The 19384-nt window shown below is 31.8% G+C and overlaps 1 long non-coding RNA gene across 1 annotated transcript; it reads right to left on the bottom strand.

Annotated features, from left to right (window-relative positions):
* Positions 1-3564: 3564 nt before the first annotated feature.
* Positions 3565-5166, bottom strand: LOC129305655 (uncharacterized). The gene is made up of 2 exons (XR_008591991.1): positions 4873-5166; positions 3565-3769 (listed from the first exon to the last, which is right to left on the bottom strand). It is a non-coding gene; the product is annotated as an uncharacterized LOC129305655 (long non-coding RNA).
* Positions 5167-19384: the final 14218 nt, after the last annotated feature.

Genomic DNA, 19384 nt, shown 5'->3' with positions numbered 1-19384 from the left:
TTTATATGAAATAAATATAATTTTTCAAATTTGGCTGTTGAAACTTTCAGACCTAGAGAAAAACATTTTTGACCTTTGCTCACCATTTTTATCACATCTCTCAAAATACTTTTAATTTGGGCTTGGGTATTATTTCGTTTGAAACTAGATATCCAGATCTTTCCAAACATAGGTATTTGTCTGATTTGGAATTAAAATGAAAGAGTTATACCCATTAGAAGTTACTTATATTGTCTTGAATGCTTATTTAGGTACAAAGCTTCCTTATACCCATACAAAACTTCCTTATACTAGTATAGTGATGCTTATTGCAGTATAAACATAAAGAAGTATGCTTTGTTCTTCATATTTTGATTTCATACTCTTCAAAACTCATTCAATATCATTTTTTATGAGTTGTGTTAACCTTATAACCTTCTTAGAATCCTTTTTAATACAACTTCAGGTTGGATTAAGAACTTATCAATTCTTATAAATCCTTTATACCCATATAGTAACTTAGCACTTCTTTACATATAAGTTCTTGCTTTTACTAGTACAAATAGCTTATATAGGTACAATTATGAATATTTGTGCTATGTTTTTAGATCTCATTTTTGTGCAATTCGAAGCTCACTCATTATTCATCTATTTCATATTCTAAGTGTTGGGCTCTCATAGTCATCTCTAGAAGCCTTCTAAACACATTCTCAGGTCAGATTAAACTCTTATTCAATCTTTAATTTTTCTTTATACCCAAACAGCATTCATCTCAACAGTAATTTTATCAGAGCATTAAATATATATAGTCATTACTTTTTTAAAGTCACCAAAAACACGCAACTCTGTCATAAAGCAATGTTTTATCACTTCATTCTCAGAGAAACACAAAAGGAAAGAAGAACAATGCTCCAAGGCTAATTACATGAGTCTAATGGATCTACTCTCAATGTCAACTATAAATACGGCTTATCTATGAAGCGAACACATATATGATTTTGTACAAGTATACGTATTCTTTTCTAACCAACTTTTTGCTGCAATATCCATTGTTTGTGAGCTTCACTGATTGTAAATTTACTTTTCGAGATAGATTTTAATAGTAGTACTTCATTCTTAAACTTACTCTATTTATCCTTATTTTTCATATCTAAAACAAAGGAACTTAAGCTTGGGGAGCTTAAGGAGATTTGCAATCACCTTTATAAGGGGGAGAGTTTTGAACTTAGTAACAACTTTGTATTGTACTATGGTAACTAAGAGCCCGGTTTAATTTTGGTGGATAGTGAAAAATCTCAAGAGTGCCTTAGGGACTAGACATAGGCTCAGGTGGATAGAGTTAAACTAGTATAAACTCTCTGTACAAAGCTTCTCTTCTCTTCAATCAGCTTTGTTTAGTGATATCATTCCTTATGTATCTTTATTTCTGCGTTACTTGTTTTATTTTAATTAGCCTAATTCACCTCCCTCTTGGGCAGTTTTTACAATCATCACCCAAGACTTGTTTTCTTTGGATAATACCCACTTGGCACTACTAGAAAAATTGCAATTAATTAGAAAAATCTATCACTAATAATACTAATTTTTGCCAAAACATAATGATAAGGGACGCATAAGCAGAATCGTGCTAGTTTAGGGACAGAACCCTAAAACATAACAAAAACACAAGAACAAAAAGAAGGGGATGAAATTTATGATGAAAATAAAGAAAGGAATAAAATAAATAATGGGATATTGATCAAGGAGAAGATCCTCTAGAGCACCTACCTTTAGGAACCTCAATTTTTGAAGATGCCACAAGAGTTGATCACGCTTTTGATCATGCCTGTTTCTCACACGGGATGCTACCACAAAGTACTAAGGCTCACAAGATTTATAAACTCTAAAATGAATAATTTCATTCAACTTCTCTTCCGTTTACAAGAGGGAGCATGCCTAATATATATAGGCTCATAGAAAAGACTATTTCCTAAAATTAAAACCCTAATTTCCTAATACTAAAAGAAGATAGAAAATAATATAAAATAAAGGAGAAAATATTCAGCCACATAATTTAGAAGATATGATCCTAAAATTATGGTATTGCAAGACTTAGAAATAAAAAAATAATATAATTAATTCTAATCTTTGACTAGACTCAAAATAGGAAACTATGACTAGTCTTGCTCCTTAAGAAAGGGAGTCAAGTCAAAGAACTACTAAAATAGAAAATAATTAAGGAGATAATTAAGGGATTATAAAAGATTCAAAATCACGCCACCCTTAACTTCTTCACCAGGGTTTCATGCCTCCTTGCTTGCAAGAGGCTCCACTTGTAGTCTTCATTGCATTAGGCTAGGGTTTGCACCTTTTGGGCTTGACTTTTCATGAATTTGGATCTTAAACACATTATACATGCCTAGATGCTCTCCTTTAAGCTTGAGAGGAGTGCCCCAATGCTCTCCAAGCTCTTGAACTTCTTGCACAAGACTAGACAAGACTTGCTTCATGGCTTTAGTTCAGGCTTCTATCATTAGATCTTCAATATGTTGTAAAGGGTTTTTAGGCACATTAGATTGGAAGTGTTGGACTCCTTGCTCCTTGCCTTGGGCTCCTTTTATGCCACCATGCTCATGATTACCATCCTTAAGCTTTGTTACCATTAATGTCATGTCATCCGTGCCATGGGGTCCATCATATAGCGTTATTAATTTATGTGACATATATATCTATCACTAATTTAGTAAGTAAATTTCATCACTAATTTATTTTATAATTACTTATGTGTCTAATTGTTGGACCGTCACTCCAATATCACCCACTACCTTGCCATATCATGGTAGCTATTTGGATCTCCATGAATTTATTTTATAATTACTTGTGTGTCCGATCGTTGGACCGTCACTCCAATATCACCCACTACTTCGCTATATCATCGTAGCTATTTGAACCTCCATGTCACATCATCACCATGTCAGCAACCTATTTTAATTTTCTCTTTAAATATGTGACATTGCCTCAACTCGGACCTAAGACCTCTTTCTTTTTGTGCGTGCCTTTTATTAGTTGAGCTACGATGACCTTTCAATCTCAATATAAAAAATTTGATATATATATATATATATATTACTTAATTGAATGCATATATTTAACTTAATGTATTTTTTATATATTTGATATAGTATTATTATTATTATGTAAATATGTTGATGATATAAATTAATATATATATATTATTAAAATCAATATTTCTGTAATTAGATATTTAGAATCCCCCAATCTATACATGAGTGTTTACACACACACGCACACTTAAATCTGACCTAATAATACTAGATATTATATAATTATATAATTATATATATATATATATATATATAAATTGGACTTAATTTGATTTATTCCACACATACAAGTTGGAATTTAAACCTTCCATCATTTACTAGGAATTTTTTTTTAATGATCAACAAGATCTTTGAATTTTACTCCAAAGCAACAATAGCCCTTGTTTAAATATGTTATTTCCAAGTAATTTGAAAGATCTTCTGATTATTTGAATATTTGCAAAGATTTTTTGCAATTTTTCTAAAAATTATTGTAACGATATTTTAAAATTATTAAATCAAACTTTATAAATCAAAATTGTTCGTCAATTATAATGACAAAATAAAGAAATACAATCATTATAGGCAAAACAGCTTCAGAACTTCTCTGCCTTCTAGAGAGCACGCGTACATGTCTTCCAATTCTATTACCAATCTAAACTTCATCTTCTTTGCCTCAAAATCACATGATACAACTGTAGATCCACCTACATCGAAAAAGGAAGTTGATTTACTTAAACGAAATATCTCAAAGGTAGATGAAGAAATGATAGACAAAGGAACAGAAAGCCAAGATCAGCAAGTTCAAGCTATGGAGATACAAATTGAGATTACTCACGACAAAGATGCTAATCCAATCAAAGAACAATTACTCCAAGGCATCAAAGCATTCAGAGCTTCCATTTCTTACAAAGAATCACTGATAGGCTATAATGGTTGTTATGGAATCAATGAAGGGAAAGACAATGAGTACATTAATGAGACCTTAGCAAAGGAATTACAGCAAAAATGGACTCTCAGAAAATACCAAGAAACTAATGGATCATTATCCTAGTGTTCAAATCTTGGATAAGAAATAGAAGAAAATATGCACACGTTGGATGGATGCTCTGGTCATTAACACTCTGGGAATCTAACTTAATCCTAAATCTCTCAAGCCTAGACTAGCAAGGATATGGCAGCTTAAAATTTTGAACTCATTGATCTGGTCAATGGCTATTACATAATCAAAATTATGAATCAAATAGCATATCAACACATTCTCAATGGAGGGCCATGGATCATTTTTTTTATCATTGTATCCTGATCCAATGTTGGGCACTAAGTTTTAACCCCAACACAAATATTCTCGGAAAGATAGCACTTTGGGTAAGACTTAATAATATACCTATTCAATGCTATGACAAAGAAAGGTAATTACATAAGCAAAACACTAAAGGTGGATGTGAACACACTCTCAGAAGCTGATTATAAGAATGAGTCTGGAAAAATAGAAAGGGGAAAATTTGTTCAAATTAGTGTTGAAATCGACCTTCAAAAGAAACTTGTACCAAGGATTTTTATCAGAGACGAACTTTACAATGTTAAGTATGAAATCTTAAATCTTATTTGTTTCAGGTGTGATTGCTATAGGCACAACAAAAGTATCTGCCCACATAATCTAAAGAACAAAAATGGAGAGAAAGAAAAGAGCAAGACTCATGAGATCAATCTCAACCAAATAAATAATCAAAATTCACCTAGTCAACAAGATGGCCAAACGATTAAGGAAAAGAAAGTTTCACATCTTGAGAGATCATCGAAAACCTACCCAAATCTTCACCGAAAGAAATTTATGGAGAATGGATGAAATTCTAACGACCAGCTCATGTGTGAATCTTAAAGCAACCAATAGGTAACAAATCGGTTCACCCAAATCAAGGACCTAACCCATTGAATAGATCCAGATTTGATGTTCTAATTATCCTAGAGCATGAAGATGGCGGTAAGATGAGCGATCCAGCTACCTCCAATGGTCTACCTATGTAGCCTTCTGCCAAAGTTGTCAGAAAAGTATGGAGAAGGAAGGACTTTACAGGAAGTAAGAGAGATCAAACTAGAAAGAATAAAGAGGCAGCCGAGTTTCTCGAAGAAGATGAAACCAGTTATGGTCTGGATAAGGGCAAGAAGCTTACACAAGTTGGGCCTAGTTTCAAATGGGATGGCCCAAAATCAATAGCAATGGACAAAGACATACTGGTTAGGCTACAAACAAAATCCATAAACTCAAGGCCCATAAAACGAATTCATTTAGTAGTTAAATGTAATAAGAGGGATTTGGGCAATCTAAAAAAAGCCCATTAACGCAGATCACAACAAACCCATGAACTAAAACAATGAAGCCACAACTAAAGTTATTTTCTCTCCGGATCCAAAAGTCTAGTCACATGCCAAGGAGATCAATATTCTTGATTATAGCTCAAATTTTTCTCCTAATTCAAATGATAAAAATGATCTGTGTAAGCCACCTGATCTTGATTTACACACCAATTTTGTTCTAGAAACTCAATTGAGCTTTGATTCTGCCATGGAAATTCAATAAAAACACCCAAGAGCCATTGAAGATGAGGATGTCTTTTTTAATGAGGATATTAAAGATGAAATTATTGATGATGACCTTTTGGATGAGGATTATGGTAATCCTCACATCAATGTTGATATAGAAAATGACAAATTCGGCAACGATGAGGTCGAGGAATCGGTACCACATATGAAAGCCCAATCTTTTTTCTAGGTTTATCTCTTCCTTTCTTTTATTTATGGATATTATTTGCTGGAATTGTAGAGGCACCTGCGGTAAAAGCTTTCCTGGTCGTATAAGAGAAATTTCCAACTCTTTTAATCCTCAAATTCTTTTTTAATTGAAACTAGAGCTAGTGATTCTAGAGTTGATAAGATTGTTAAAAATTTAGGTTCCTCTGATTGGATTCATGTTGAAGCTACCAGTTATGCTAGTGGTATTTGGATCTTATGGAATAATGATATTATTAATATTAATTATATTTACTCTAATGTTCATATTCTTCACTACAGGGTTAATGTTATTTCTAATAATAGTTCCTATCTTTTATCTTGTGTTTATGGTGATCCTAACCCGTATAATCTTACTATTCTTTAGAATTTCATAATGTCAATTACTCAAAATATCACTAATCCCTAGCTCATTGTTGGTGATTTTAATTTCTACCTCTCTTATGAAGATAAATGTAGAGGCAATGGATACAATTGGAGAGCTATGAAACAATTTAGAGACTGCATCAATGCTTCCAATCTCTTTGATTTAAATTTTTTAAGTGATAGATTTACTTGGGAAAAAGGAAATGTTAAAGAAAGACTGGATTGGGCCTTCTATAACATGGAGTGGAAACTTAAATTCAATCAAGTTAACACTTATCATTCACTCAAATATGGCTCTGACCATCACCCAATTAGAGTTCAACTTAGAAATGGGGACCGCCATTGCCAATATCAGAAACCTTTTAGATGCCATGCAACTTGGATGCTTGAAGAATCTTTCCATCCAATAGTTAAGGAATCTTGGCATTATAATGACTGGAATAAGGGAAAGATCAAATTTGCTAACTCTGTAACTTTGTGGAATAAGAGTAATATTGGCAGCATACCCTCCAAAACGAAAAGGATCCTTCATAGACTTGAAGGAATTGATCTTCAAAGGAATCAAAATGATAATTACTTCCTTAGAAAACTGGAAAAATCTTTATGGGAAGAATATAACAAGGTTATTTTGCAGGAGTTGATTTGGTTCCAAAAATCTAGATGCAAATGGTTGAAATAGGGAGATTGAAATACAAAATTTTTTCATACTACCTCTGTTATCAAAAGGAAAAGAAATTATATTCTAGCTCTTAATGATGATAATGATACGTGGATTCATGATCAAAATACCTTGAAAAATATGGCTTCTTCTTATTTTGAAAACCTCTTTAAGGAAGATGTTCTTATTAAACCCAAGCTTATTTTTGATAGGAACTTTCCACCCTTTTCTACTATTCAACTTTAATCCATTCATAGGGAGGTGACTGAAGAGGAGATCAAGACTGCTGCCTTTGATATTAGAGCCTTTAAAGCTCTCGGTCCTGATAGTATCAACACCAGGTTTATACATACATATTGGAATGAACTTAAATCCATCATTTTCAATCTTATAAAAAAGGCCTTCATAAAACCAGACACCATTAGTGAAATAAATGATACTTTCATTACCCTCATTCCCAAAGTCAATAATCCATCTTGCATGAAGGACTTTCGGCCTATATCCCTTTGTAATGTTAGTTATAAAATCATTACCAAAATCCTCTCCAATCGCTTTCACCGATGTATGAACTATCTTATTGGGGATTCTCAATGCAATTTCATCCAGGATCGATAGAGCAGCGACAACATCATTATTGCTCAAGAAATTATACACACCATGAGAAGTAAGACTAGAAATAAAGGTTTTATGGCCCTTAAGGTGGATCTTGAGAAAGCCTTTGATAGATTCTCATGGGATTTCATTAATGATACTCTCCAATCCATTGGGTTAAGCAATCATTTTAGAAAATTAATGAGAACTGCCATCTCTACATCATGCATGAGAGTTCTTTAGAATGGAGAACTAACAAATGAATTCACCCCTTCTCGTGGCATTAGACAGGGAGACCCTCTATCTCCTTATTTATTTATTCTTTGCATTGAATGCCTTAGCCATTGTATTCATAGCTCCATAGATAAAAAATAAGTGGAAGCCAATTAGACTAACTATTAATGGGCCACCAATTTCTCATTTATTTTTTGCTAATGATTTGTTACTTTTTTTGCAAAAGTGTCTCTCAGCCAATTTATGATTATACAACAATGTCTCTCTAATTTTTGTGATGCATCAAGCCAAAAAGTCAATATCGAGAAATCCAAGCTCTTTTATTCCAGAAATGTCAATATTAATAGAGCTTCTCAGATTAGTGATGAATTAGGGATTCCACTCACAGGGAACCTTGGCAAATATCTTGGAATTCCTCTTATCTATGAAAGGGCTTTTAAGTTTGCTTTTGCTCCTTTACTTGACAAAACTTGCTCTCATCTTGCTAATTAGAGGAGCCATTTTCTCAACATTGTAGGGAAAGCTACCTTTATTAATTCTGTCCTCTCGACCATTCCTAGCTACACCATGCAGACCATGTTGCTCCCTAACAATGTCTTCGCCGACTTGGAAAAATGATTTAGAAACTTTCTTTGGGAAACTTTAATGGTCACAAAAAAACCCCATCTCCTTTCTTGGGAATGTGTTACCAAGGAGAAAACTAATTGGGGCCTTGGAATTAAAACTCTCAAGTTTCAAAACATTACCTACATCATGAAACTTTGCTGGGGTCTTATATCTCAACCAAATCACCTATGGGTTTAGATCCTACGTGATAAATATAAATGTCTTAAACCCACTATTCTTATGGTCTACAAACCTAACTCCTCTTCTTACGCTTGGAATATTATATGCAAAATTTGGGACAAATTCATAACACACATCAATTTTGAAAGTTAGTAAGGGTGACAAAATTTCTTTCTGGTACCATAAATGGTCCCCTTTCTTAGAACCTCTTGTCAGATATGCTTTCCCTAATGCTGAGTCTATCCTCCATGCTACGGTCTCAAATCTTCAAAATCTCTCAGGAGGATGGAATTTTAACCTCCTAAATCGCCACCTTCATCCTAAAGTAATAAAGGCATATTGCACTTGTGCAGCCACTTAACCCCTTTGGTGATGAAGATGTTCTTGTTTGGAGACCATCCTTTGATGGAAATTTCTCTATTAAATCTGCTTATAAGACCTTGATTTCTCAAAATGATCAAGCCAATACTGATATTTAGTCAAGGATTTAGAAGTGGCCTACTTATAAAAAAATAAAATACTTTCTTTGGAAAGTTGCATGGGACAGACTCTGAATCAATTCTATAAATTCCAAAGGATGTACCCATTTTCTACATACTTGTTCTTTTAGATGCAATTCACCCGACTCCTCAATTTATATTCTACGGGACTGTAAAGAAGCTCATAATGTCTAGTTCAAACTTGTTAAGCCATCCAAATTTAATACTTTCTTTTCTCTTTCTATGCACGAATAGATTGGTTGGAATGTGAAAATTGAAGCCGGCAACCTCAACACAAGAAGAATTCCTTAGCAGAGGCTTTTTGCTCAAGTTTGTTAGAACATTTGGAAGGCATGATGCAAGAAGATGTATTCTAAAGAAATCAACCAAAACATAGACATCGCATTTTCTAGCAGCCAGCAAGTTATTAATGACACAAGACTTCAATCTAGAGACAATATCCTTAGTCATGCTCGTAAAAGATCTAAAGCTCATTATAGTCCTCCGGAAGCAAGTTGGATCCATTTTGACATTGACAAGTCTGTTAAATCCAATGGAGTTGCAACCTATGGTGGCATCATAAGGGATGACAAAGGCAATTGGATTAAGGGATTTCCTAAATATCATGGATATCAACCAAGCACAGCGACTGAACTCTTGGGCATCGTAGAAGGGCTTCAACTTTGTTGGAATGTGGGATTTACAAAAATCAATATCCATTTCGATTCCATGGAAGCTCTCTCCCTTATTCAACATAATATCCATGATAATCATATCCCCTTTTTGAAACTATTATGAGAGTCAGACATTTGGTCATGAATGACTGGATTGTTACCTTCAATAACATGTTTAGGGAAGTAAATAGATACTCTGACATGCTTGCTCATCAGGCCTCACAAAAAAAACTTCGATATTTTTATTTTTAATGATCCGCCATTAGGCTGTCAATTCCTCATGGAATCTGACATTACCTGATTCCTGTTCTTTCTACATGATTTTTCTGTGGCCTTGTACTAAAAAAAAAAAGAAATACACAGGTATAAAAAATTCAAAATAAAAAAGGAAACAAATATTTAAAATTTTTCTATAAGGTATTTTTAACATAATCCTGCATACCAATAAAAATTTATTATTTAGTTAAAACCACATAAAATCATAATAATTTTTTAATTTTGTCTCATAATAATATTACAATTAATATAATGGTGGTGCTAGGTAAATCACATAATTAATATCTCCTCTATTTTTCAAGACAAAAGTAAAATTATTTAATTATTTAAAAATATCACAATACTTTTTATATTTAAAGATAAAATAAACTTTTAAAAAATATTTTATATATAAAAACGAGGGAAATAAATTATGTCTCGAGAGTCAGGCCTGCATTCCATGGGCTTTGTCTAATATCTATTGCGAAACAACAATTTAGATGGCTTCGATCAAGCCTGTGTATTAGCTGCAAGTGAAACATCGAAATCACCTTAAAAAAAGTGACCTACTTCTGTGTCTTTATGGTTCAGTGGTCATATTGAATCTCCAAAGGCGCGGGTTTGATTGCAGGTGTACACTCTTCATTCAAAACAGTACCCAAAAAAAGTGGGGAAACTTGGTTTAAATAATTTTAGAAATGAATCAGATGAAAAAGGACAGAGCAAGGGTGGTCAACAAAATAAACTATAGAAATATTTTTTTGAACCAATATAAAAATTATTAAACTCGTAATAGAAATATAAACTCAAATCATAAGCTTATAAAAATTTATCTTTTTTAATAAATATTCATTAAAAATATATAATTAAAAAATTAAAATATAAAATATAATCATAATTTTAATTTAAATATATTTTAAATATAAATCATTGAAATTAAATCCATCTACATTGGTAGATTATCATAAAAATAAAAATTTCAGAATAAGTTAGCTTATTTTTGGTATTTTTTATTTTCTTTTTTATTAATATTAGTTTTTTTGTTTTTTAAGTTTTTTCTCTTTGAACTAGGTCCCGTCACTTCTATGAATCAAGTTTTACATAATATATATACTTAATTCGCTTATTCGGTAAAAAAAATTTGACGAGTTTAATAAGTTTAACCAAGTTTATATCTAGTCAGAGTTAATTAATTAATTGACATAATTTTGCAAGATAAAAATATAAAAACGATAAACTCGAAAGTAAACTTTTGAATTTAATTAAGTTTATATTTAATCTAAATATATGAATGAATTGACATTATTATATGAGCTAAAAACATAAAAATATTAAACTCTGATAATCAACTTAAGAGTTTGACAATATGCTTGTATCAGATATTCTGTAATGCACTATTTTTGTATAGCTTAAGTTCTTATTAGTTGTATCCTAGGCTTTTTTCTTTCCTTGTTCTTTTTAGTAATTGTAATCTTTTAATGACGAGTGGAGTTTAATTTGTCTTGGGAAAAAGCTAATTGCAGCTAGCACTTGCTGAACTACTATGACGAGCATAATCTTTTTGTTTTGATAATTATAAAATAATCATTTAAAAATTTTTTAATAAAATTTTATTTGTTAGTAAATTGTTGCTAATTTATTTAGAAATATGATTGGTAAATTCTTTTTACATGGGTTGATATATTTATTTAAAAAATTAAACTTAAAATATAATTTTAAAACAAAAAATTATAACTTTTCAAATAACTAAAGAGCATGCAAAAATTTGTACTTTATATGATTTTTAAATACCGCATTTAATATGCTTATGAATAGCTACAAATGTCACGGAGAATATTTAAAAGAATAAAATTACGAATATTGTAAATTACAGAAATATCATGATCAAAATTTTTTAATAAAATATGATAATATAGACATTTATTAAGATTTTTGACTTGATTATTATCATCACATCACTTCAATTCAAGTCATAATCGAATAATTTTCAAATAAAATTAGAAAATCCACCATAAAGTTTTGAAAAAATTAAATAAAGTTTTTACCTTTGAAAGACATATGCTAACTACTCCCTTGTTTTATCAACCGTTAATTATTTTAATCACAATATTATCTCTTTCATTTGGAAGAAGTTATGAGTTCAAACCCAATACTTACATGTTCGTGTATTTGTGTAGCAGCGTGGATGTGTGTATCTTCTTCTTCTTTTTTTAAATGTAAAATTGATTGGTTAGGAGTAATTTTGTTTTTTTTTTAAACTTCAAATTCAATTGAGAAAATAGATATTCTCCTTCTATCAAATTCAAAGAATAACTCATGATTCAAGGCCTCCCGTGTTTCTCGTGATTATATTCATATACAACAAAACTATACATATGAAATTTACTTTTTTAAGCTTATTATATGAATGAACAACATTTTTCCAAGTCTCTTCTTTTCGCCTAATGCATTGCTTCTGTTTTCAATGCTTGTGAATTGTGGACGGCAATCCACTGTAGAAATAAGGGCTGTACCATACAATTGAAATGGACGTGGATATTTGTGAATTGTGGACAATGCAAGACCAACAAACATGTTTTAACACTAATTGAGTTGTTTATAAGGATATGGGCCCCACGAGGATGTGGAAAGAACAATCACTATGACTATTGAATATTGACTGTGAGAGATCATGGACAACCTAATTAAATACCTAATTGAGAACGAAAAGATAGGTACCATGTCATCAGTCATTACCTAAACTCCTCGATCGAGAACGCAAGAGACAGTTACCATACAACTACTCATCACTAGTGAATAGTGATACTTATGGGGTGAAAGAAGAAATTGACCATTGAACTATAGGTTCAAGAGCATTTTGGAGCTTAAATTCATTTTACGTATAATTTTTTTTAATTTTTTAAAATAATATAATCTGATCTTATCGTTAATAAAAGTTAACTTTGACCATTAGTTAATCAAAAAATGACATTAAAAATTACTCTCTCCATCCTAAATTATAAAACAATTTGAGACAAGATTATGTATACTAATAAAACATAATACATTTTACAAACTTTCTTTTTTCAAACAAAACAACAAGGGACAATTTCATTTAAAACCCCTTGCCCACACTTAATTAAAAAGAATGTCCCTTAAATTCTAAAACTTCACTTCATATCAGGGGTAGTAAAGTGAAATTAAAATGTTAATGAAAATGTAAGACAAGCTTAGCAAGAATAATGGAGGAGGAGGGTCGTCTATTACAGCTGCAATAAAGAAGCGATGAATCTCAAGCAAGGTTTTGTAAGAGGAGATAAAGACGATGATGTCAAATGAGGGAAAGAGTGGAAGAAGGGAGTGGTAATGGGTTCGTGGGTTTCCATTTCATTAGCAAGAACACGGCTAGCTTCTCTAAATCTTGTTGGAGATCTCATTCATTTTCAAAAAAAAAAAACATATGAATCTTCATTTTATTTGAATCTGAAGCATGTATAGAATTGGGTTTGCGCAAAGGGAATATCAATTGGGTTTGAATCTCAAGCATGTCTAAATCTTCATGTATGTATGAGTCAATCCTTTGGTTATTCTAGAATGCTATTGTCCATCAATTTTGTGGGAATATCAGCTTTAGAGCTTAAATTGTGTTCTTGTGCAAAGGGACAATGAACAAGTGCGGTAGGAAAATAAACAACTATTATATGGAGAATTTGAAACTATTATATTTACCATGATACTAGCAGTAAAAATAAAATCAAGTGAAGCTATACTCACCAACAACTGTTGTAGGAAAATTAACCACTTTAGTATAGAAAATTTGCAACTCTTTTTACCATGATAACAACATTAAAAATAAAATCAATTGAAACTATGCGTATAAACAACTCCGATAGGCAAATTAATTACTTCAGTATTGGAAATGAACAATTTCAGTATGAGGAATTTACAACTCTTTTTACATGATAACAGCACTAAGAATAAAATTAATTGAAACTATTCGTACAAACAAATCCTGTAAGAAAAATAACTATTTTAATATGGGAAATGAACAATTTTAATATGAGAAATTTGCAAGTGTCTTCTAAGCTTGTTATCTTGGTTAAAAGAGTTGTAAATTCCTCATATTGAAATTGTTCATTTTCTTATATGAAATTGTTCATTGACTTACAAGAGTTGCTTATCCCATTACTAAATCTTGACTTTATTCCATGTGTTGTAATCATGGTAAAACGAGTTATTAATTACCCATATTAAAGTTGTTCATTTCCCATACTAAAATTATTTATTTCTACACATGAAGTTGTTCATTAATCTACAAAAATTGTTCGTGTGCATATGTTTCCTTGATTTTATTTAGTGATATTATTATGGTCAAATGAATTGTTCATTACCCATATAGTTATTAATTTTCCTACAGAAGTTGTTCATTTCTCTATAAGAGTTGTTTATACCCTACTTGCGCTTGTCAATATTTAGAGTTTATTTTTTCCTATTTAATACAATTGCAAATGAACCAAAACAAGTTATTGGAATGAATAACTTGTTCATATATACATAGAAAAATGACATTGTAAAATTGACAAAAGTTATGATAACATTGAATTGTTAATATCACAATAAAAGTCATTTATATTTGGCTCCTTGGCCTTATCACTTCCAAGGAATTGTAGCACTACATCATGTTCATAGTTGTTCTCCCCTTCTTCTTCTTCTTCTAGGTATGAATCAGAGTAAGAGAGTGTTCTTAGAGAGAGAATGAAGGAAAAAGAAATTTGAAGTTTTACCAAGATACCTTGCATAATGCTTCAACCTCGTGTCATTGATCAAGATATCTGACCAATATATTAGAATAAATGTTGAATTCAAAACACAAAGATAGCCATTTATTCAAATATACTCTATAGTTATCATGAAAAACTCAACATTCCTTGTCTACACATGTGAAAACTAGTTGCATATGGCTAAAGACTTATTGCATTCAAAGATATCTTGCATATGGATTAGGAATGCTTCAACCTTAGTGTCATTGATTTTTTAGGATATCTAACAAGTATATTTGAATAAATGTTGAACTCAAAGCACATGGATAGCCATTTATTTGAATGTACCCTCTGGTTATAATAAAAAACTCAACACTCCTTCTCTGCACATATGAAAACTGGTTGCATATGGCTGAAAACCTATTGCATTTAGCCTTGCATATGGGTTAGGAATGCTTCAGCCTTAGTATCATTGATTTTTCAGGATATTAAAAAATGTTGAATAAAATATTAGTTTTTCAACCTTATTGCATTTGACCAGCATATTTGAATAAATGTTGAATTCAAAGCACACAGATAGCCATTTATTTGAATATACTCTATGGTTAACATGAAAAACTCAACTTCTCTGCACATGTGAAAGTGGATTGCATATAGCAGAAGACTTATTACATTTAGCAAAAAATACTTTGCATATAGGTTAGGAATGCTTCAGCCTTAGTATCAGTGATTTTTCAAGATATTTGACAAGTATATTTGAATAAATGTTGAATTCAAAGCACACAAATAACCATTTATTCAAATATACTCTTTCATTATCATGGAAAACTCAATATTCCTTGTCTGCATATGTGAAAACTAGTTGCATATAACTGAAGACTTACTGCATCCAGTTGAAGATACCTTGCATATGGGTTAAGAATGCTTCAACCTCGATATCATTAATTTTTCAGGATATTTGACCAATGTATTTGAATAAATGTTAAATTCAGAATATACGGATAGCCATTTATTCGAATGTAAGCTATGGTTCTCATGAAAAACTCAACACTCCTTGTCTAGACTCATAAAAACTAGTTGCATATGGCTAAAGACTTACTACATTTAGTTAAAGATACCTTCCATATGGATTAAGAATGTTTAAGCCTCAATGTCATTGAATTTTCAGGATATTTGACCAATATATTTGCACAAATGTTGAATTTAGAATAGATGGATAGCCATTCATTCGAATATAAGTATGGTTCTCTTGAAAAACTCAATACTCCTTGTCTACACATGTAAAAATTGGTTACATATGCCTAAAGACTTACTGCATTTAGTTGAAGATACCTTGCATATAGGTTAGAAATACTTCAACCTCAGTGTCATTGATTTTTCAAGATATTTGACTAATATATTTGAATAAATATTGCATTCAAAGTACATAGATAGCCATTTATTTGAATAAATGTTAGTTTTTTATGATAAACATTGAAAATATCTTGAAATTTTAGTAGTTGGTAATGTTACTTAGCTTGTGTGACCTCAATTTGCAGGATAATCATTAATGATATTCGAATATATATGTATACAAATGTAATAGTAGAGCTTATGTAACACATATTTTCATGATAACTGGAAGGATATTTGAGAGAGTGTGTGTGTGTGTGTGTGTGTGTAATAGCATATAATTTTCATGATAAGAACAATTGATATCTTATACAAATCTTCATTTCCTAAACTTTGAATGCAAGGTACATAATCTATACTTTTATATAGATAAAAACAAGTTGATGGACATGAAATACGCAAAAAAATCCATCCTAATTATACTTATAATCTATTTTTCTTTCTTTGATTGTTGACCAAATGATATAGATGCTAGCATCTTCTTCCACAATATATTATTCTCGTGGGTGACCAACCACCAAACTAATTTCACCCTTTTCTTTGTCATATCATCCTACAAAACATTTATTTACTTTAATCATGCAACTTCACTCAACTTAAAAGAAACTTGAACATTTCATTTAAGCATGACATTACCCTAGGCATTTTATTGTTATCCCAATCTACACTCTTCTCATTTTTCCATATTTGCAACCATGATACCATATGCATCCCACAACCCTACCTGCATTAACTAAATGTATATACTATTGTGAAGTTTAAAACCTATATATATTTCAACCATATTATACTCACTCACCCATTGTCTTACTGTGGAACAAGTGTAAATCGAAAAGCTAAGTTAGACATGTATCCATATTCATCAAGTTTCACATATGGGAGAATTGACAAAAATTTTGGGCCTCTATACATTCAAAAAGAAATTATAACCAAGATACATAACATAATATCTAGTTTTTAAAATATATCATATTAGAAGGATGGCATACCACTTTCTTCCCTCTCTCCCTCTTCTCATGCAAAATAACATCTGTTGATGGACTTTTTAAGTTGATAGTAATGAGTTAAAGAGGTAGACTGTTAGTTCTTTTCAGATAAAGACATAGCAAAACCAATACTCATTAACTCATTGTATATCACTAGAGAAAACACAAACTCACAATAACCTATATTGTACTTTGTTTTATTTGGCCTCAAAATATTGTTCCAACTTTCCAATTATTCAAGTCTTGGAGCACAATATTCTATTAACAATAGTAACATAAAATGAGTCATGTTTCATACAAAAAAATCAAACAAGTATTTTATTCTTACCATGAATATTAAGGGAAAAATATATCTTTCAACACTTCCATTTTGCTATTATTCATGTAACAAGACATGTCCAACAAGTGTTATAACTTGATATAGAGATTCTTCATTAGCATGTCATAATACATAGAACTAGGGAGTATGAAAAAAAAATCAAACTAATAGGATCACTTAACCATCCTCTAGAAGCAAGACAATGCAATTCCTTCCTTATCACATAAAATCATTCAATCTCAATGACCTTCTGCTTACCCTCATCTTTATTCCTCTGCTAGGTTAAGTGGTGTTAGAGGTGCTCTACCTTGCTAGGCCTTTTTTCCTTCCTAATATTTGCCACATATGATAATTGTATCGCAGGTTTGATAACCCATTGAGACCTCAATTTTATGTCATTTTCATTGTTTTCATCATTCTCATTTCCTTCTGATGTTCTAGCTTTATGATCATCAAATGACTTTACTAGATTAGGTGGTTCATACACATTCACCATCAGTTCAAAGTCTACATTAGTTATCTATACATCAATAGTATGCTCTACCCTACCATGATCTCTCATAGGTACATCTCCTATAGCATGACCTCTAATGTTCTCTAATGTATTTTTACTTCTTATATCCTTAAAAACAAACTCCAGTACAAACCTTACAACCTGTCCTCTCCTTTCCTTTTTACTTTCCCATTCTCATTCTCTTTCTCCTTCCAATACTATTATCTCACGTTGAAGAAAATCTTTTTCAACCTTCAATCCACGGCACATTACATGAAATTTGACAACATCAGTGCTGTCATTTGACAACATAGGGAGCAAAATTCTGATGCATCCCAAATCTCTATATGACGTCCGATTGAGGTGGTTTCAGTGTTTACACGGAGCTTTCTTCTAGCTCTAGCTAATGGCACTGGTTTCACACTTAAACTCATTTTCTATAAAAAGTTAGACACCAAAACCTATTATGATCACTTTTTCACAAAATTTCACAAATGGGTGCCCTAACTCAACCACTCGTGCCAATAACTCACACCAACCATGCAACCACACTCAATAGACTCTAACGAACCCGTGCAATGCACCACATACAATTAAGAATTAACACTTATATTATAAAATTACCACTCAATCTCAATTTTCACAAGACATTTAGGGGGAGGGAATGTTGCACAAAATCAACAATTTCATTCCAAATTTTTCAAAATACATATGTTTCTACTTGCACAAGTATTTTGGCCCTATTCACGGGTTCACAACCAAAATTCACTAACCCATGACACAAATACACTAGTTATACACAAAATCATGCAAGTAGTGCATGAATCATGTCAAATAATCCTAGTTGAAAACTACAATAACAAATACACATGAAAGTAACAAAAGACAGGCATGTAGAGGATTACTCCACAATCCTAGGCCTCTGTATGTTTTCCCCGACTCGGATCCGATGAGTTAGGTCCTGAAAATAGTGAGAATTGAGGGGTGAGTACAACCACTTAATGACCAAGTTTTACTTAACCCATACAGATGTATGTCAATTGTAAATAGATGCAATTAGGCAAATAAGCACAAATAACACATAACACTCGGCCACGGTTCAGAAAACTAACAACTATGTGATCGAGTTTGCCACAATACACTTATCATGTTAATTCACAAAACATACTACAGGGTCACAAAAATAACAACCATGTGCCCTCAACACATGCCGGACCACAAAACTAACAACCATGTGACCGGACTTATATGTATAATCATATACCAACTTATATCCTCCTATTACTTACCTCCAGCACAAAACTGATAGCTATCATGTGGCTACGTCTTTCATAGACTAACCCAGCCTTTCACTTGTGAGGAACTACCGGGCCAGGGTGAACTTACTCACTTATGTAATCCGGTTTCCCCTAATATTAACAACCATGAGGTGTTGTACCCCTAATCTAGCCTCCTCATCAACCGGTGGAGACTAGTTAGGTTTGAGTCCCTCATAGAACAAGTGGGACAGTCCCGAATCAACCATGGGACAAGAGCTACCACCCAATTGTAATGGTTGGT

Source organism: Prosopis cineraria, unplaced genomic scaffold (genome assembly GCF_029017545.1).
Source record: "Prosopis cineraria cultivar Desert tree isolate PC_DT_omini unplaced genomic scaffold, ASM2901754v1 PC1, whole genome shotgun sequence".
NCBI lineage: Eukaryota > Viridiplantae > Streptophyta > Magnoliopsida > Fabales > Fabaceae > Prosopis > Prosopis cineraria.
The sequence above is the reverse complement of the archived record's forward strand: the minus strand, read 5'-3'. Positions and strand labels throughout refer to the sequence as shown.